Source organism: Vanellus vanellus (genome assembly GCF_965231255.1).
Source record: "Vanellus vanellus genome assembly, chromosome: 2".
Classification (NCBI taxonomy): Eukaryota; Metazoa; Chordata; class Aves; order Charadriiformes; family Charadriidae; genus Vanellus; species Vanellus vanellus.
Window position 1 is genome coordinate 116,721,477 of NC_138906.1, and position 11,520 is coordinate 116,732,996.

The window sequence follows — 11,520 nt, forward strand, 5'->3', positions numbered from 1 at the left end:
AACATGTGGTCCAAGCTCTGCTCATGGCTGCATTTTTTCTATGGGTGTAACTAGTTTTATTTCAGAGTGTAAATATGAAGGTTAATAGTGCTCTCAAGGAGACAGCAATGCTCACGCTTTATTTTTCTGTGCTATATCCTCTCATCCCTAAAATTCACAGAAATCCCAAGGCAGATGATTCTTACAGTGCATGGAAAGCATCCCTCCACCCCTCCCTCCAAATGGAGCGCGTAGTCTGCGAGTGCACTGAGGAGCACTTCGATGACTGGCGAAGTCAGTACATGCTTTCTCTGGAGATGGAGCTCAGAGATGTGAGTCCATAAATCCTTTTAAATCATTTTAAAGTTCTTGTTTCTGTACCAAGCAGTCTGGCTGTGTTTTCAGCACCAAGATGAACTGCACTTTCATACTTCATAACAGGATAATGATAGGGAAACAACTAGGGCCACGCGTAAGGGTCTGCCAAGGAAAGAAAGGTGGACAGAGTGGATGGGCAGAATAAATAGCAAAAATATTATCAGAGTATTTACTGCAGAACTCCAAAAGAGAAATTTGTCTTTAATAGTGTGGTGTATAGACAGGAAATGGTGTTCTCCCTGCAGTTTACCTCTCTTGTGTATCAGCTCTTCCTGTAGATTTCAGCAATAAAATGCTTTGTGAATTCTGGGTTCCTTTTCTTCAAGTTCACTACCTCAAAAAATTGCTGTAATAACCTGAGATGAGTGGGTTTTAGAGAGCTGTTTGTACTCCCTTGATGCTTCTCTTTAACAAAAAAGCTCTCTCATCTAGAAATATTGTCTGTGGCACAGAAGATCTCTCAGGTACTCCTCACCTGGCCGTCAGACGCGAGAAGCCAGCCTACAGCTGTGCGTAGTCTGGCTTTAAATTTGGCACTGTATTAACTCCGTCAATGAGTCAAAGCAGGTCACAGTGTCCCTCTGGAAAGATGAAATTGGTATTAGGGAACAAAGAAAAGTTTGAAAGGAAGCTGTAGGAAACTCCAAGCTAACAGAGGAAGGCTTGGATTGAGTTGTATGACGCATGCTGGTTTGGATGTACCAGGAAAAGCACTCCGTGGGGAAAGAGGAGTTTGAATACTGTTTTGCAGAGACATGATACAGCTCTGTATCATATCACCATTTTTCCTGGTGTATATTTCACTACATAGTAATCTTAACATTAATATTAACATTAACATTTCTAATTCAAGTCTAGGATTGGTGTCCTCAAACATCTCCCCTCTCAGATCAGATCATGAACTTTTTTTGCAATATCTTTTAAAAAATTATTCCCCACTGCAAGAGTCAGGTTTCAATTTGGAAATTTTTATATGTAATCACCTCTCTAAAGTCAGCCAGACACATATTTAGCTGTGAATGTTTAATGAAAATTAATGTCTGAATGAAAAGTAAATAAAAGATGTCAATAAAGTTGCTATTTATAAACATGTTAACTTGAAGAATCCAAGCCCTAGTTAGCAGTGAATAAGTAAACCAAGTAGAGGAGGGAGATCAGAAGATTTTGGTTTCCTTTTTACTGGAGAGCCACCTTGGAGGGCCATAGCAGTTACACAACTATGAAGATTTTGTTAATTCCACAAAAAAAGGTCTGTAGTGGAGGTACACTCTAGCAGCTTTGGAGTATGCAGAGAAAAAGCCAATGTGGTCCTGACGGGTGCTCAGGCCACATATTCACCTAGCTGAAGTGCTGTATTTGCCTATCTAGGTGCTGATGGTGTCATGTCATGTGAGCTCCATGGAACAGGCTCGGGGATGTTTCAGTGCATGGGTGGGCAACCTGGCAACTCCAGCCTTTTCCTCCTTGGTGTTATTTCCTTTTTGAGGGAAAACGTGCTAAGTTTATTTACTTAAACAGAAAAAACAAATCAGTGTATTACAAACAGCCCAAACATTGCCCAGCTGTGGCATGCATTAAGTGTTTGTATCAAAACTGATGTTCTTTATTGTCATAGTTATGGTTTTGGCTAGAGAACAAAATAAGCAAAGGCTAGTCCCTGGGAACAGCTATCTGAGTACACTATTAAAATTTGCTCAAGGATTCAAGGCAGGACAGCAGAGATCAATATACATTATTCTCCACCAGGAAGAATAATCTGCCTGAGTGTTGGAGCATTGTAAACCACAAGTATGCCATGTCTGTGGAATGTCCTACCTACTTTGTGTTGAATAGTCATGACAACTAAAGAAATAGTGATTAAGGTCTACACTGCTTCCATAGGAAAGATAATCACTCTCTCATATTACTTGCTATATGATGTGAGAAGACTGAATGTTGTATCATCCACTGTTACCATGGATTTCCAAGCACAGCAAGTCTGGAGCCTGTGCAGAGAGAAGACGTCAGAATATAGGACGACAGTCAGAAGAAAACATTTTTATACTCCACAAGGTTTTTGGGTGAAGAGCCTGAGGCTGGCTGACACGTGCACAAAGGTGAAAGAAGCATTGGAAAGATCAGAGGAGATCAACATTTTCTGGCAGACAGGTTAGGGGTGGGAGGGTAGAGGAGGTATGAGGAAGAGGTTTCCTTTGTGTCTGCTTATCTTTGATGTGGTGGAATTGCCAAGTGACTTCAATGGAGAAGGTGCATAATACTCTTTTTCTTTCCACAGCTACTACTGCTCTAACCTGCAAATACAGTAGGACAAAGATGGTTCATACAAAGCTACCGGCACACAGACCCTTCAAAAAACCTGTGGGCAAATTGCTGAAGTGTGCTTGAAGACTGAGTCTGACACTGCATGCATTGTTTACACTTGCCGTAAAGAGTTTCTTCCAATCTTGCTTGTTATGAAATCAAAAATTGTCATGTTTGGTTACAGTCATACTGGTTACTCTGGTTTTCATAGAATCATAGAATGGTTAGAGTTGGAAGGGACCTTAAAGATCATCTAGATCTGACTCCCACCTTCCACTAGACCAGGTTGCTCAAAGCCTCATCCAGCCTGGCCTTGAACACTTCCAGGGATGGGGTATCCAGAGCTTCTCTGGGCAACCTGTTACAGAGCCTCACCAACCTCACAGTAAAGAATTTCTTCCTAATATCAAATCTAAATCTACCCTCCTGCAGTTTGAAACCATTACCCCTTGTCCTATCACTACACTCCCTCATAAAGAATCCCTCCCCATCTTTCCTGTAGCCCCCCTTTAAGTACTGGAAGGCCACAATAAGGTCTCCCCGGAGCCTTCTCTTCTCCAGGCTGAACAGCCTCAACTGTCTCAGCCTGTCCTCATAGGAGAGGTGCTCCTGCCCTGTGATCATCATCATAGCTCTCCTCTGGACTCGCTACAACAGGTCCATGTGCCTCTTATGTTGGGGAGTCCAGAGCTGGATGCAGTATTCCAGGTGGGGTCTCATGAGAGTGGAGTAGAGGGGCAGAATCACCTCCTTTGACCTTCTGGCCACACTTCTTTTGATGCAGCCCAGGATGCGGTTGGCCTTTTGGGCTGTGAGTACACATTGCCAGCTCGCGTTGAGCTTCTCATCAACCAACACCCCCAAGTCCTTCTCCTCAGGGCTGCTCTCAATCCATTCTCCACCCAGCCTGCATTTGTGTTTGGGATTGCCCTGACCCATGTGCAGGACCTTGCACTCGGCCTCATTGAACATCATGAGGTTTTGGTATCTCACCTGTGATGGTAATGCAATATTTCAGAATAAAGAATAAAACTGAGGGCATTAATTATTGTGCAGTCTTTACCTCCAATACAGGGCAGCTTCCAGAGTTTCACAGCATGCACTGCCCTTGTTTATGTGCTTCTCTCTGACTGAATGTGTCAGATTTCAGCTTTCACGAGTTTTTAGAGATGAGCTGGAAAGGAGAGAAAGGGAGTGGCACATGATTTTACAGTGTTTGGGACAAAGTTGTCAACAGAATTTTAAACAATTACATTGTTCCTGATAGAAAATTACATGATTCTGAAGCTTTATTTCCTTGTTCATCAGTTTTTCCAGTCTCTTGCTGAAGTTCCCAGTGCTTTAACTAAGCAAGAACGTTACATGAGTTTAACCACAACAGGTGTAACTTTCTATGCAGATATTATAATCTCAGTTCAGGTATAATAGGGGTTGGTTTATTTCAAGGAATTGATTAAAAATGCAGTAAGTCCACTTAATATTAAAATAAGAAGCTCTCCCTCAAAACAAGAGGCGGAAATTCTTGATGTCGGTAAGATCTAATACTGTAATTCACACCATCATTCTTGCTTCCTTGGAAAAAATAACTCCTGGACTAATCATGTCCCAGTAAAAAAAAAAAAAAGACCACTATTTTTTAGGAAGCCTTCTGTACACTTCTGATTCTTATCTATTTTAGTTAAATTAAAAAAAAAAAAAAAGGAAGCTTAAATTTAACTTCTGCTCAATTTGCACACTGTAAAGAAGATTTAGGGTTCTTAAAGAAATATTGTGTCTCAAAGTGAGCTAACCAAACACAAAAATGCCAGGAATATTTTAAATAAGACCTCATTAGGTAAAGACCATGGCCACAAATATTTCATGCCTCTCTGCAGTCACATTGTGTTTTTAGAAGAGGATTTATATAGGCTAGTTCATTTTTCTGATTCCCCCATTTGGACACTGAGCAAATTTCTTCAGTTTCTCTAGTTTCTCCCTGGTAGAAGGTGGTGCTCATTATTTGTCCTGTAAATTCTCATTAAGGTTATAGCAGCTCACAGGTACAAAAACCCAAATAAAACACAAGAACAAAACCAAAACCTCTTTTCATCTGCTTTCTCCAATCTTATATTTTCACAGCATAATGATGGTATCTAGCTGTCCTTAATCTCAAAAACCACAACTCAAAATGTATGACTGCAGCTTCTAGTGAACAAAGCGAAATGACAGCTCCAGGCCCTGGTGCCTGCAGGCAGTGAGATTGCTCACCAGAAATGCAAAACTGTGGGGAGGAAGGGGGGTGGAGAGTTCCTTTAAGCAGATCACTCTTGTCACCCTTCCCCAAGGCAATTTCCTCCCCCCTGCGCAGTACCCCGTGGTGCTTTCGTGTAGAATGACACTGGCAACCTCCTACAAATACAAGATGAGGCTATAGTACTTTTATGTGCACAGGCCTATTAAAGGAGCAGGACTTCCTATATACTAGTAAGGCTATCACAATCCAGTTCATCAAAATGAACTTGCAGCTGCTACCCAAAAGTGTTTACTGTCAAATCAGACTCAGGGAGCAAATTATATGCTGCCTGTTTCTCAGCACAACTGTAAGCTCCAGTATTGTATTGTGGCAAATCATAGCTTGTTTAGTCATAACAGGAAATGCAAAGGAAACTGTCTGATCATTTTCTGAAGTTGCTTTTGATTCTCTGTTTATCATTCAAGAGTATCAAAGGAGATGGCAATTTTAGAAGATGAGAAGTTAAACAAAAGAAGGAAGAAAATGTAAGAGGCTGCACAAGAGTGTAACTGGGGATAAAACACAAAAAGCTGTTAGAGGTAAGAATCATAGAATCATAGAATGGTTTAGGTTGGAAAGGACCTTGAAGATCATCAAGTTCCAGCCCCCTTGCCGTAGGCAGGGACACCTCCCACTAGACCAGGCTGCCCAAGGCCACATCCAGCCTGGCCTTGAACACCTCCAGGGATGGGGCCTCAACAACCTCTCTGGGCAACCTGTGCCAGTGCCTTACCACCCTTAAAGTGAAAAACTTCTTCCTAATGTTTAATCTGAACCTGCCCTCTTCCAGTTTAAAGCCATTCCCCCTTGTCCTATCGCTACATGCCCTAGTAAAAAGTCCTTCCCCAGCTCTCCTGTAGGCCCCCTTTAGGTACTGGAAGGCTGCAATAAGATCTCCCCGGAGCCTTCTCTTCTCCACGCTGAACAGCCCCAACTCTCTCAGCCTCTCCTCATAGGAGAGGTGCTCCTGCCCTCGGATCATCCTTGAGGCTCTCCTCTGGACACGCTCCAGCAGGTCCATGTCCTTCTTCTGTTGGGCACTCCAGAGCTGGATGCAGTACTCCAGGTGGGGTCTCACGAGAGTGGAGTAGAGGGGCAGAATCACCTCCTTTGACCTGCTGGCCACACTTCTTTTGATGCAGCCCAGGATACGGTTGGCCTTCTGGGCTGCGATCGCACACTGCTGGCTCATGTTGAGCTTCTCGTCAATCAGCACCCCCAGGTCCTTCTCCTCATGGCTGCTCTCCAGCCATTCCCCACCGAGCCTGTATTTGTGCTTGGGATTGCCCTGACCCAGATGTAAGACCTTGCACTTGACCTTGTTAACTTCATGAGGTTGGTTTGGGCCCACCTCTCCAGCCTGTCCAGGTTCCTCTGGATGGCATCCCTCCCCTCCAGCGTGTCTACCTTGCCAAGAAGGTGTGGAAAGAGGAGGTCAGGAGCTCCATGGTGTAAGAATGGGCAGCATCTTGCTGTGATCGTATGTTCAAATCCTGTGAAACATTGTTATTCAAACAATTGCGTTATTGTATTGTACTTTCTTGTACTTCATGTACTGTAACATGAATTCCAATTAGTTGAGGCTGAGGGGAAAGTGTTTGTTCTTCTTCAGGCCCTCTGTATCTTGGGAGAGGCTGTCCGTAAATTTTCCCCTTTTGAACCCTGAATACCTTCTGCAGGTTGTAAAGACAGATATACCAAGGAGCATATTGCACTGGAAAAAAGGAAAGTTTATACCTTATGTTGTTCACAGTCTACAAAAAATTATGTGTTTACTCTAGATATTGTTCTAGAAATTATTCTCAAGAAATGTTTCTCATTTTGTCCTAATTGTGTGTTAGACTGTGCAAACCATTTGTGTTGAATTTCCCAGGGCTGCAATTAAATAAACTGGTGATAGCAGCGCTCTGGTTTGATCAGTTAAGCAATCTAAATGAGCCGAGGGCAACATTGTTAAGGTAGATAAGTACTTCACTCCCACCGATTTTGATGGCAGTTAAAATTGTGCATCTCCATGAAAACTAGAGGCTAAGAACCCAAGATTTGTTTCCACCCAACCTCTGCTGGGTAACATCAGTGGATACCATCTGTATTCATTGTATGCCTCACTCTGTCACCTTCTCTTGAAAATCTCAGGCAACAATCAATAGCTTAATTAAACAAAACCAAATATTCTTTTGTTCAGACATGCTGGGTTAAAGCAATGCCATGACTGGGTTAGCGAAGTCCGTGGAGAACAGGGAAGTACAGAAGTGTTTTCCACATACGATGGCCTTGTTGATTGTTTCTTCCCAGTACTGGGAAAGGTGGGTAGGAAGGTTTGAATACATGCCTCCTAACAAGTAGTGGACCTTGTAGTTAATTACAATTAGTAGAAAATGAGGAATATCTAAATATATATTTAAACGGTCTCATAGCTAACCACTGAAATTTTCATTCTGCATCATAACATCCTTTAGCTAAGTATTTATTGATATTGATAAATCTTTAGATTTTAGAAGATCTCAGAGAGTTCAGTAGTATCTGTAAGTTATTTATGCAATGAGTCCAGCTCAGTCTTGAATTTCCTTTTTCCCACCTGAGATCAAAACTTCGTGGTGACACCATTTCCTCTGATTCTTTCAGACACACCCTACACTTCAGCACCCTTCCTGCTGCAGGCTGTACAGATGAGCGTTTTTGATCAGCCACGGACTTGCATCCTCTTTAATTTCTTTTATTGTTAAAAGGAAATATCCATTGCCAAAGGAGGGCGTGTCTTTTATATCATTTTGGAAGAGCAACATCTACAGGAATGATGGTTGATGGAGAAGTTAAAAATTTTGAACGTTGCTGGTGTGTTTCCTGTGTGGTGGATTGAAAACCAGGGGATCAAATGACTGTGATACTTTCTCTGAACAACAAGACAGAATGCAGTAGTGGTAAAATGAACTCATGGTTTCAGAATTTACTTAAGAGAACATAAGATATGAAGAATTTATGTATAGCAGCATGTGTTCAAGAATGAACTCAGTCATGGACTCCGTTCAGGGCATCTGGCATTATTTACAGCATTTGCTTTTACTTTTAGGAGCACAGAATCTCAGGCTCTTAGAGTGTTATTTAAAATACTTTTTCATGACAGTTAAAATGGAACTCAAACTTTAGGATGAACTCTGTTGGGGATTGTTGATACTCTTTGTCCCCGTTGGTGTTAGGCTTCTCTTTTTATTCCTTTTAGCCACTTACAGAATAGTGCAGTGGGGTCATTACTGCTCTAGGATGAGAAATGATTAAGGAAGAAATCCTGTTGTTTTATAAGTAGCTGGCAATGATGATGGAGAAGATGAAAAAAATCAGAGCTTTGTTGTCTTCAGTATTATACAGTCACAAGCTTTGTGCCAAGGCCTGGTGTCTACAGAGAATTTTGCCACTTCAGTTATACTAAGTGTTGAAGCCAGACAAAGATCTCTAGATACAGATGTGGTTATCGTGCATAAACTGGTATAGCCTAGTGCAGTTTGGGAAGTGGTTAAACTCTGTGCCAGATGAAATATTCCAGTAATAACAGCATCCATGCTAAGTGCTCTAGTCCAGCTGATGTTGGGATGGAGGGGGAGGCAGTGGGAAGGGAGCAGAAAAGGAGTAGGGAGGTTTTGTCTTTTCTTTCATGTTGTATAGCTCTTCCTGAAAGAAATTAAAAGCTTATATTTGTCATTGCTGTTTAGAAATATATTGGCTATCGTTTCTATCCTTTCAAAGTGAATTGGGGAGAAACAGGACAATCTCTGCTGTGAGATGCTGCCTTACTTCATGTCAGTCTACACATTCAGTTTGGACAGTTTTCCAATGTTACCAACAATAGGCCACTTGAAGGCAAACATTCAATTAATAAGTTACACCGGCTCATTCCTACTGTTTCCCTCAAGTTGGTCATTAATAAAGAAATAACATCACAGAAGCTGTAGCTGTAGACATATTTTTAAACTGCACTAGGGGAAAATAAATTGTCTGAAGCACATTAGGATGTTTGCTAATGGGACGTCAAGGAATTCACTGCAAATTTACACACTGCAATTTCACTGCAAATAGTATACTGTAGAAAATTAGCAAGAATTATGGGGACAATTCTCTTTCACAGAGGACATTTGTATCCAGAGCATATAAAGCAAGCCAAATGTCTAGAAACATTGTGTATAATTGAAGAGATTTAGATTAGTTTTAGATAACTCAGAAGAGCCACTTCACTGACTCTATCCTGAGACAGCCAAAACTTTGCCTCATGCATGAGTTGTCCTTTTTACCCTGAAAGAGTGGGAATGCTCCCAAGACCTTTATTCCTAGAGAGGTCTGATCAGTTCAACGGACTTTACAAGTTAAAACAGTGAAACCCTGATGGAGGAGGAATGTCTTATCTTTCTTATATTATGGGATGTATTCTGTTATATCAGTCTTCAAAAAAAACGAGGCAGAAAAAATAATCTCTGCAACTACTGTGCTTCATTTGTCTTTACATTTTTCTTTAGTATTGCAGCATCTCATACATTTTGCTTTTTCATTCAAGCTCCAGTTCCTGGAATTCCAGTGTGATTTGAGCACTTCAGATTGTATTGCAAGAAAAAGTTAGTTCTGGCATTCCTTTGCAGAGAGTAATTTGAAAACCTGACTCAAAACCATCCTACAGACTGAGAAACAAAAAGGCAAGTACAAAGAATTGTATACTTTTAAAATCTCATGTCTTTTAAGCCAGTCTCCGGATTTTTTTTCTTGCTAGAGCTTTGCAGTAACTTACTGTCTTTATCAAACCGCTTCTGACTTTCAGGAGTCCTCTGGAGTTGCTGTTCTGGAGTTGGCAATGCAGATTATTTTACAGCACTATTTGCTATGTGGCATATTAAAAGACAACAAAGACTTTAACTGCTCTATCCAATTATGGAATCAGAATTCTTCACTCGTCTATCTTAGTGTTCGGCCTTCCTTTACAATTGCTTTATTCCATGTTACTTGCATGTAAGATTTCTCTGGTACAGGTCATTTATCTGGGTTGAGTTATTGGCATGAAACTTTCCCTTCTTTTCCCTCAATTCAGTCTGTGGTAACTGGGTATTTATATTCCAGCTGCCCCCTGAATGTATAGACAGCACTTCATGCCTGACTCATTGCTTGGTGACTTGCACTTCTGAGATGAGTAAGTGTTCAGGCTTCATAATTGCTTCCAGGCTTTAGTGATTATAAGTGTGAGGAGCTCAGCTTAAAATTCAAGCCTAGATCCTTTGTATGGGTACACTCTTTTGTTTTTAGGCAGTTAACAAAAAAAAGGGGAAAAAAAAAAAGGGTCCACAGCCAAACATTGCAACATAGGTTGGACACAGATCCAGGGGTGGAAACAAAACAATCCTTTTCTACAGACTGTCTCTAGGGTCTGATCCTGTTTTGCAATTGGCAAAAAATGGTTATAAAAGATACTACACTGACAACAAAACCTCACTGCTCTTGCAGACAAGGTTGGCTTGGGCCTTTTGAAGGCGAGAGGCTTCTGCAGGTTCCACGCTCTGTGAGAAGCACGCACTGTCTGTGAAAGAGAGCAAGAGCAGTAAGTACAAAGTTGCTCGGTGCACGGGCATTCGGTGCTGTAGCTGAGATGGTTGATAATGCACAATATCTGTTTGTGGTTCTTAGATGACTAGCAGACTGGTCTGCAGGGTATTGAGAAAAGTGGGCAATTGCTGTGAAACTAGGCAAAATACCAACAAAACACATTTTTATTTGATTTTCCTACCGGACAGTGCATTTGATTGTACAATACAGGGAATCAGTTTGTACTGGTAGATCCTGGGAACCATTTTTAGATGGGAAGCCTGAATTCTGTCCCCCTGCGTCTGTGCTTTAAGGTGTTAGCATCTGATGTGGCCGCATGGACCTGCTGTTGCTGAAAATACAGACTTTTGGAACATTCAAAATTATACACACATAAATGAATGATGGTGCCTACCTCTAGTCAAGCCCATTTATCCAGTGTAGTAGAGGACCAGACAGTTGAAAAAGACAAGACCCACCCACAGCTGTTCTCTAATAATTGTTAGAACCTTGGTTCTTTTTCTGATATTTTAAATAAACAAGAAGGGGTTTAAAACCTTGAGTGTAGATTACTAAATGACACTTAGATCATCCAAAAGAACCAGATTTTGCAGCTATAACAGATCAAGTCTATTTGTCATCTCCATCGTGTACACAAATGGGTACTGAAAGAGAGCCACCAGATTGTGTTCTGAGGGCTTGATTTTCAGTAGTACAGAAGCAGTTCCCACAGAAATCTACAGCATCACTGCCTACAGGAAAGAATCCTATTTAATCATCTTTATTTCCATCCTGGAGGAATTTATACCAGCACACTTAACCTGTAGTTTAGGAAAGAAAAAATTAATTGTGTGGAGTGACATCCAGCACTTCATCTTCAAAGCCTCCAGACCCTTTGGCAGAGATAATCTGATAGTTCTTTTTCATCCTAAAGATTTCCGTTTTTCCTTTTTTCTTTTGAGAGGAAAATTTTACATTTACCACTCACAAATCTTTCTCAGTCCTTTACTTAAATGTATATATTGCAGAGGATT